Genomic DNA, 10,223 nt, shown 5'->3' on the forward strand with positions numbered 1-10,223 from the left:
GACCTGTGCTCCCAACTTTGTAGCAACAGTTTGGGGAAGGCCCTTTCCGGGTCAAATAAAATAAAATACAGTTTTATTGGTCACATACACATGGTTACCAGATGCTATTGCGAGTGTAGTGAAATGCTTATGCTTCTAGATCTGACAGTGTAGCAGTATCTAACAGGTAATATCTAACAATTCCATAACAAAACCTAATATCTAACAAATTCCACAACAAAACTAATACACATAATCTAGCAAAGGAATGGGATGAGAATATATAAGTATAAAATATATGGATGAGTGATGACAGAGCGGCTAAGATGCAATAGATAGTAAAGAATATATAGTGAAAGATACAGTATATACATATAAGATGAGCAAATGCGAGAAATGTAAACATTCTTAAAGTGGCATTATTAAAGTAGACTAGTGTTCCATTTATTACAGTTTTTCCCAAATGCTAAAACACAATTTTGCAAACTAGGCTGGTTTTATCAAAATACTTAACACAATTCACAAAACCACACACCCAAACTGCAAAATACCTCATCTATCCTGCAAAATGAAGCACTGCAACCAAAACTACATGTAGCATTATCAAAATCAAATGTTTGCACGAAATGGCACACACTTCATTCATATTACCAGATTTTTGTCTAACCAACTACACACTGTTGGGCATAATGAAAAGCACTCATCTTTGGTATGCTTTGCCATAATACTAAAATAGTTCAAATTGTAGAAAATTCTTCAGATGCACAGAAATATTTGCAGATACACACACACATGCTTGTTGAACATTTTATTTTACACCCAACAAGTCAGTGTGCAAACAATCAGTGCAACATATGCACATGCACAGCAGATATATTTACATTGGACTGAACAAAAATATGCTCACAAAAAAACAGTAAGCTGAAAAAGAAAATTCAAAAAAATATATAGAAAAAAGAGGCAAGAAAAATAATTAGGCAGCATCTTGCGCACAGCTGGGTCTGGCCACAACAGCTGGGTCTGGCCACAACGCCTCTTCCACATCACAGGCATTATCTTCCCCATCGAGGGAAGAAGCGCCTTGAGTGCCTTATCCATCCCTGAATCGCACCCACATCAATCTCATCACATGCCACGAGAAATGGTGGGTAGTCAGCAAACCAGTTTTGGACTGGGGCTGCACGATGAAGCTCACGTTGTCCCATACTACCAACGTACCGGGTTCTTTGATGGTCTGCATCATTCATACGCTCTGGTGGTATGAGAAGTTTGTGGAGTCTGTCCAGAAATGTGAGAATATGGGCTGTGTTGTATGTTCCAAGGTTGGCATGACGGTGGAGGGCACCATGCGTATTGGAGATGGCAGCGCACATTGTGATGTTCCACCACGTTGGCCAGGAAACATCTATAATGGTCTGTAGCCAATGACGTTTCTCCCCCTTCTTTTGGTCTTTGCTAGGTTGAACCCAGCCTCATCTATAAAGATGAACTCATGTGGGATTGCATGAGCATCCATTTCCAGTACTCCCTGAAAACAAAGAACAAAAGCAGTCAATATGGTGTTATCCAGTACACTGGGAAACAATGTTGCGTGTAGTGTACTGCAGTCAATATGGTGTTATCCAGTCACTGGGAAACAATGTTGCGTGTAGTGTACTGCAGTCAATATGGTGTTATCCAGTACACTGGAAACAATGTTGCGTGTAGTGTACTGCAGTCAATATGGTGTTATCCAGTACACTGGGAAACAATGTTGCGTGTAGTGTACTGCAGTCATATGGTGTTATCCAGTACACTGGGAACAATGTTGCGTGTAGTGTACTGCAGTCAATATGGTGTTATCCAGTACACTGGGAAACAATGTTGCGTGTAGTGTACTGCAGTCAATATGGTGTTATCAGTACACTGGGAAACAATGTTGCGTGTAGTGTACTGCAGTCAATATGGTGTTATCCAGTACACTGGAAACAATGTTGCGTGTAGTGTACTGCATCAATATGGTGTTATCCAGTACACTGGGAAACAATGTTGCGTGTAGTGTACTGCAGTCAATATGGTGTTATCCAGTACACTGGGAAACAATGTTGCGTGTAGTGTACTGCAGTCATTGGTGTTATCCAGTACACTGGGAAACAATGTTGCGTGTAGTGTACTGCAGTCAATATGGTGTTATCCAGTACACTGGGAAACAATGTTGCGTGTAGTGTACTGCAGTCATTGGTGTTATCCAGTACACTGGGAACAATGTTGCGTGTAGTGTACTGCAGTCAATATGGTGTTATCCAGTACACTGGGAAACAATGTTGCGTGTAGTGTACTGCAGTCAATATGGTGTTATCCAGTACACTGGGAAACAATGTTGCGTGTAGTGTACTGCAGTCAATATGGTGTTATCCAGTACACTGGGAAACAATGTTGCGTGTAGTGTACTGCAGTCAATATGGTGTTATCCAGTACACTGGGAAACAATGTTGCGTGTAGTGTACTGCAGTCAATATGGTGTTATCCAGTACACTGGGAAACAATGTTGCGTGTAGTGTACTGCAGTCAATATGGTGTTATCCAGTACACTGGGAAACAATGTTGCGTGTAGTGTACTGCAGTCAATATGGTGTTATCCAGTACACTGGGAAACAATGTTGCGTGTAGTGTACTGCAGTCAATATGGTGTTATCCAGTACACTGGGAAACAATGTTGCGTGTAGTGTACTGCAGTCAATATGGTGTTATCCAGTACACTGGGAAACAATGTTGCGTGTAGTGTACTGCAGTCAATATGGTGTTATCCAGTACACTGGGAAACAATGTTGCGTGTAGTGTACTGCAGTCAATATGGTGTTATCCAGTACACTGGGAAAAATGTTGCGTGTAGTGTACTGCAGTCAATATGGTGTTATCCAGTACACTGGGAAACAATGTTGCGTGTAGTGTACTGCAGTCAATATGGTGTTATCCAGTACACTGGGAAACAATGTTGCGTGTAGTGTACTGCAGTCAATATGGTTTATCCAGTACACTGGAAACAATGTTGCGTGTAGTGTACTGCAGTCAATATGGTGTTATCCAGTACACTGGGAAACAATGTTGCGTGTAGTGTACTGCGGTCAATATTGTACTTACATTCACATATGCTCGTCGGACCTCTTTGTTTCTTTGAGAGTTTTCTCTCAAACGGCACCTTATAAAGTTGTTTCATTCTGATTTGATTTCGCTTGAGAATGCGAGCCAATGTGGACAGACTGACTCATTGAATGTTGTTGAATATGGTGTTGTCTTGGATGATGTGGCTTTGAATTTCTCGTAATCTGATTTCATTCTTTTCCAAACCAAGTTTACAATGGCAGCTTCCTGTACCCCGTTGAACATTTGACCCCTTCCTCCACCATGGTTGCGTCTCTCAGTCCTTTAGAAAAACAAAAAACTAAAATATAGGGCTTGGACAATGCAGCTTAAAGATATTTCCCCCACATTAGAGTAAATTCTACAGGAAATTTGTGCAGTTAGTGTATGACATACAGCCATTCATGAAGTAAACAGGTGTCCCACAACTGATACAATATGACATGGGGTGTAGTGTGAAAGAAATTTTGGTTACATACCTGTACTCCAGTCTAAATGTCCGGATGACACAGGCGACAGTAAAACGGCTCAAGTTGGGCTGCACTCTCTGTCCAGAATCTCGCATTGTCAGCCCATGGTTGATGACATGATCAACTAAGGTTGCTCTGATTTCATTTGAAAGTTGTCTTCTTTGGCCATGAACTCCTCTACCAGCTCTACCCCTACCTCTCACTCTTCCTCCCCTCTCATTCTCACCCTCCTCTTCCTCTCTCTCTCGCGGCTTCCATTGTTGTTGTAAAACAAAAGGTGCTTGTAACGGCGTTCCTCTCTCTCTTCATACGAAGAGGAGGAGTAGTGATTGAACCAAGGCGCAGCAGGTTGTGAATACATAATGATTTATTAAATAAACAAAACAGACAAAGACGAAAACGAACTATACTTGATATAACTAACAAAACAACAAAACGATGTAGACAGACCTGAACAAACGAACTTACATATACACGAAGCACGCTGACACAGGAACAGACTACATAAACGCACGAACAAACCGAAACATTCCCGTATGGTGTAACATCGACACAGACACAGGAGACAATCACCCACAAACAAACAGTGAGAACAACCTACCTTAATATGATCTCAATCAGAGGAAACGTCAAACACCTGCCTCTAATTGAGAGCCATACCAGGCAACCCCAAAACCAACATAGAAACAGAAAACATAGACTGCCCACCCAAAACTCACGCCCTGACCATCAAACACATACAAAACAACAGAAAATAGGTCAGGAACGTGACAGTGCTCACCTGTGGTCTTTTCATAGTGCTTACTTCCTGATTGAAGTGGTAACAATTAACCATTGAGGTGTTTGGCCAGGTGGCACATGTATTGGCCAATTAGCTCATGTAGTGTCATTTTGAATGGCAGTGTTTTGAAATGGCAAACATGTGACGTTATGTCAGATTGTTGTGTCTTATGCAGAGAACCGTGTGCAGTGCATTTAAAAAGTGCCATTTTGAATTGCAAAATGTGTGTAAAGCAGAAAATGTGTTWAGACTTTTGGAGACTTGAGAAGAGGTTTTGCTCTCTGTGTGTCAGTTTAAATAATTGTGCTGTGCATGTCATTTTAGTGTGTTAGCAATTGGAAAAAACTGTAAAGTGGCCAATGTTATCAAGTCTGTAGGTAGGAAGCCACTTCTCTGTGCTAGTGGTGGTTGTTTATCAATCTGATGTCCTTGAGAAGCTGTTTTTCAATCTTTCTGTCCCAGCTTTGATGCACCTGTACTGACCTTGCCTTCTGGATGGAAGCGGGGTGAACAGGCAGTGGCTCGGATGGTTATTGTCCTTGATGATCTTTTGAATGAGATGTTCGATGAGCAGGTGTCTACATACTTTTGGTCATGTAGTGTATACTGTATATAAATATTACGTGTTTTACAAGTTTGAGACCCATACCTAGCTCTGTTCCGGGCAAAATTTACCTTCATAAGGGAATGGTTAAAACAAATTCTCGATAAGGGACTCCAACTCTAATCCACTTACATGATCAGTCCCATCTCCCCTGGTTCGGATCAACTGAGGAATACTTTCAGGGGAGCAGGGACCTTGACCTTCAACATGTATTTGATTGATTGAATTGTCATTCCATTTGATAATCATATACTGAATGGCTGCATCAGAAATGCTGTATTCACTGTGGTAGTGTACAAATACCATAGCCGTTTAGAAAACACAGACACACAGACACACACACACGCACACATGAGTCATAACAGATGACAAGGGCAGAGCTTCACCCTGAACCTTGTAGCCTTAAGCCACCCAGCTACCAAGCAAAGGGCTGCTGTGGAGAGTACTCTGTGTCTGTCTCTCTCTCTCTCTCTCTCACACACACACACACACACACACACACACACACACACACACACACACTGCTCCAGGACACACACATACACTTGAACGTGTCACTACTGAAAACTCATAAATGGCTGTTCCAGCCAGGTCACTCGAGATTCAAGGCGATATTCGACATTTGGCCTTCCATTGAATTTCTAAATCCCTCGAGTGAAAAAGTTTGCCCACCCCTGGTATAGAGATACAGCTCTTGTCTTATTTAATTGCTTCAGGAGGACACGAACAAGCCCATGCGCACACACATGCACACATGCGCGCGCACACACACACACACACACACACACACACTATTAGTACATGTGTCTACAAAGGGACTAGCTGTGAGGCATCTGCTATTGTTAGATCCCAGACTGACCTTGAGTCTGGCAGAGGCTAACTGTTTTGTTTTGGGCCAAGCTAGCTGGAACAAGTCACACAGCAAATGTGGATCATAAACCATGAACTGCTGCTATTATTCATTTAATCCAAGATCTGCTTCTTTAAAGTGACTGTCCAGTTAAAATCTCACTTTTAAAAAGCAATACTCTGTTATTTCATACCCAAATAATGTTGTTCACTCATCCTATACTCGTATTTGTGGCCAAAGCATACATTTGAGAATTTAAAAAAAAAAATACGTAGAAAACACCACCTCAAACTTCTATCAAAACCATACTGTTTAAAAATGTTTTGGTATTTTATTTTTGAGGATGAGCTGGCCAATCAGCAATCTACTCGCATGAATATTTTTAACGTCCAGTATACTCCCACACCATTCTGTTGTTGGGGTACGCGAACACCATTCCAACAAAGAAAAGCTGCTTTTAAACATACTTAATGACACTTTTTTGTAAGGAAAACTATTTCACTAATATTGTAATTAATTATAGTTTGTATGTAATAGAAATCTGAATACACTGGACAGTTACTTTAACCACTTACCCTAAACTTAACCATTACAAAGAGCAGCCATGCCAACTACATGAGATCAGTGATAGTAGTGTAACTGGTGGGTCGCGGCTTTTGTGGAGGGATGGGTAACGATGCTTCAAGGGTGACTGTTGTCAATGTGTGCAGAGGGTCCCTGGTTCGAGCCCAGGTTGGGGCGAGGAGAGGAACGGAAGCAAATCTGGACAAACACAACATTCTATCCTTAGTAGGAACATATGTGATGCACACACACAATTCCTACTGTTAGCAAAATAAGTTGTGACACATACAGTACCAGTCAAAATTTCAGACATACCTACTCATTCAAGGGTTTTTCTTTATTTTTACAATTTTCTATATTATAGAATAATAGTGAAGACATCAAAACAATGAAAAAATACATATGGAATCATGTAGTAAACAAAAAAGTGTTAAATAAATCAAAATATATTTTATATTTGAGATTCTTTAATAAAGTAGCCACCCTATGCCTTGATGACAGCTTTGCACACTCTTGGCATTCTCCCAACCAGCTTCATGAGTTAGTCACCTGGAAGGCATTTCAATTAACAGGTGTGCCTTGTTAAAAGTTAATTTGTGGAATTTCTTTCCTTCTTAATGCGTTTGAGCCAATCAGTTGTGTTGTGACATGGTAGGGGTGGTATACAGAAGATAGCCCTATTTGGTAAAAGACCAAGTCCATATTATGGCAAGAACAGCTCAAAAAAGCAAAGAGAAATGACAGTCCATCATTACTTCAAGACATGAAGGTCCGTCAATACGGAACATTTCAAGAACTTCAAAAGTTTATTCAAATGCAGTCGCAAAAACCATCAAGAGCTATGATGAAACTGGCACTCATGAAGACTGCCACAGAAAAGGAAGACCCAGTTACCTCTGCTGCAGAGGATAAGTTCATTAGAGTTACCAGCCTCAGAAATTGCAGCCCAAATAAATGCTTCACAGAGTTCAAGTAACAGACACATCTCAACATCAACTGTTCAAAGGAGACTGCATGAATCAGGCCTTCATGGTCGAATTGCTGCAAAGAAAGCACTACTAAAGGATACCAATTAGAAATAGAGACTTGCTTGGTCCAAGAAACACCAGCAATGGACATTAGATCGGTGGAAATCTGTCCTTTGGCTGAGGAGTCCAAATTTGAGATTTGTGGCTCCAACCGCCGTGTCTTTATGAGACGCAGAGTAGGTGAACGGATTATCTCTGCATGTGTGGTTCCCACCGTGAATCATGGAGGAGGTGTGATGGTGTGGTGTGCTTTGCTGGTGACACTGTTAGTGATTTATTTATAATTCAAGGCACACTTAACCAGCATGGCTACCACAGCATTCTGCAGCGATACGCCATCCCATCTGGTTTGCGCTTAGTGGGACTATCATTTGTTTTTAAATCAAATCAAATCAAATTTTATTTGTCACATACACATGGTTAGCAGATGTTAATGCGAGTGTAGCGAAATGCGTGTGCTTCTAGTTCTGACAATGCAGTAATAACCAACGAGTAATCTACCACTAACAATTCCACAACTACTACCTTATACACACACAAGTGTAAAGGGATAAAGATATGTACATAAAGATATATGAATGAGTGATGGTACAGAACGGCATAGGCAAGATGCAGCAGATGGTATAGAGTACAGTTATACATATGAGATGAGTAATGTAGGGTAAACATTAATGTAAACATTATATTCAGTGGCATTGTTTAAAGTGCTAGTGATACATTTTTACATAAATTTCCATCAATTCCATTATTAAAGTGGCTGGAGTTGAGTCAGTATGTTGGCAGTAGTGGTGGCTGTTTAACAGTCTGATGGCCTTGAGATAGAAGCTGTTTTTCAGTCTCTCGGTCCCTGCTTTGATGCACCTGTACTGACCTCGCCTTCTGGATGATAGCGAGGTGAACAGGCAGTGGCTCGGGTGGTTGTTGTCCTTGATGATCTTTATGGCCTTCTGTGACATCGGGTGGTGTAGGTGTCCTGGAGGGCAGGTAGTTTGCCCCCGATGATGCGTTGTGCAGATCTCACTACCCTCTGGAGAGCCTTACGGTTGTGGGCGGAGCAGTTGCGTACCAGGCGGTGACACAGCCCGACAGGATGTTCTCTATTGTGCATCTGTAGAAGTTGTGAGTGCTTTTGGTGACAAGCCGAATTTCTTCAGCCTCCTGAGGTTGAAGAGGCGCTGCTGCGCTTTCTTCACAACGCTGTCTGTGTGGGTGGACCAATTCATTTTGTGCGTGATGTGTAGCCTGAGGAACTTAAAACTTACTACCCTCTCACTACTGTCCCGTCGATGTGGATAGGGGGGTGCTCCCTCTGCTGTTTCCTGAAGTCCACAATCATCTCCTTTTGTTTTGTTGACGTTGAGTGTGAGGTTTATTTTCCTGACACCACACTCCGAGGCCCCTCACCTCCTCCCTGTAGGCGTCTCGTCGTTGTTGGTAATCAAGCCTACCACTGTAGTGTCGTCCGAAACTTGATGATTGAGTTGGAGGCGTGCATGGCCACGCAGTCGTGGGTGAACAGGGAGTACAGGAGAGGGCTCAGAACGCACCCTTGTGGGGCCCCAGTGTTGAGGATCAGCGGGGTGGAGATGTTGTTWCCTACCCTCACCACCTGGGGACGGCCCGTCAGGAAGTCCAGTACCCAGTTGCACAGGGCGGGGTCGAGACCCAGGGTCTCGAGCTWGATGACGAGTTTGGAGGGTACTATGGTGTTAAATGTTGAGCTGTAGTCGATGAACGGCATTCTCACATAGGTATTCCTCTTGTCCAGATGGGTTAGGGCAGTGTGCAGTGTGTTAGCGATTGCTTCGTCTGTGGACCTATTGGGTCRGTAAGCAAATTGGAGTGGGTCTAGAGTGTCAGGTAAAAAAACTAAATACTGCATAGTTTCCTAGGAACGCGAAGCGAGGCAGCCATCTCTGTCGGCGCCAGAAGTTAAACAGGACAATGACCCAACACACCTCCAGGCTGTGTAAGGGCTATTTGACCAAGAAGGAAAGTGATAGAGTGCTGTATCATATGACCTGGCCCCCACAGTCATCCGACCTCAACACACTTGAAATGGTTTGGGATGAGTTGCACCGCAGACTGAAGGAAATGCAGCCAACAAGTGCTCAGCATATTTGGGAACTTCTTCAAGACTGTTGGAAAAGCATTCCAGTTGAAGCTGGTTGAGAGAATGCCAAGATTATACAAAGCTGTCATCAAGGCAAATGGGTGCTATTTGATGAATATCAAATATATTTTGATTTATTTAACACTTTTTGGGTTATTACATGATTCCATATGTGTTATTTCATAGTTTTGATGTCTTCACTATTATTCTACAATATAGAAAATAGTTAAAATTAAAATTAAAACTTGAATGAGTGTCCAAACTTTTAACTGCTACTGTACACGCTTGAGTGTATAATAATAAGTTGCCATGTCTGAGCCAGAATTGCTCATAGTGAATTGTAAGTGACCTAAATTCACCAAGCCACCATTTGTTATGAAATGCACATGATAATTCAGGCTTTCCCAAACTCGTTCCTCGGGACCCCAGTGGTGCACGTTTGGTTTTTACCCTAGCACTACACAGCTGATTCAAATAATCAAATAATTATCAAGCTTTGATCATTTGAATCAGCTGTTTAGTTTTAAGGCAAAAAGCAAAACGTGCACCCCTTGGGGTCCGAAGGACCTAGTTCGGGAAATACTGGGATAGTTTGTGTGTGGAAAGGGTAGAATGGGTATCAAATGGATCAAAGATTGCTCTAGATCTTCAAAAGTAGTATACAGTCTATCAATGTCAAGAAACAATGTCAACAAAAACATGATAACTTTATGG

The 10,223-nt window shown here is 41.9% G+C and overlaps 1 long non-coding RNA gene across 1 annotated transcript; it reads right to left on the minus strand.

Moving 5' to 3' along the window:
* Window positions 1-1,420: 1,420 nt before the first annotated feature.
* LOC139029243 (uncharacterized) lies at window positions 1,421-3,747 on the minus strand. Its single transcript, XR_011481531.1, has 3 exons — window positions 3,579-3,747; window positions 3,100-3,382; window positions 1,421-1,507 (listed from the first exon to the last, which is right to left on the minus strand). It is a non-coding gene; the product is annotated as an uncharacterized lncRNA (long non-coding RNA).
* Window positions 3,748-10,223: the final 6,476 nt, after the last annotated feature.

This window comes from Salvelinus sp. IW2-2015, linkage group LG18 (assembly GCF_002910315.2).
Source record: "Salvelinus sp. IW2-2015 linkage group LG18, ASM291031v2, whole genome shotgun sequence".
Taxonomy (NCBI): Eukaryota; Metazoa; Chordata; class Actinopteri; order Salmoniformes; family Salmonidae; genus Salvelinus; species Salvelinus sp. IW2-2015.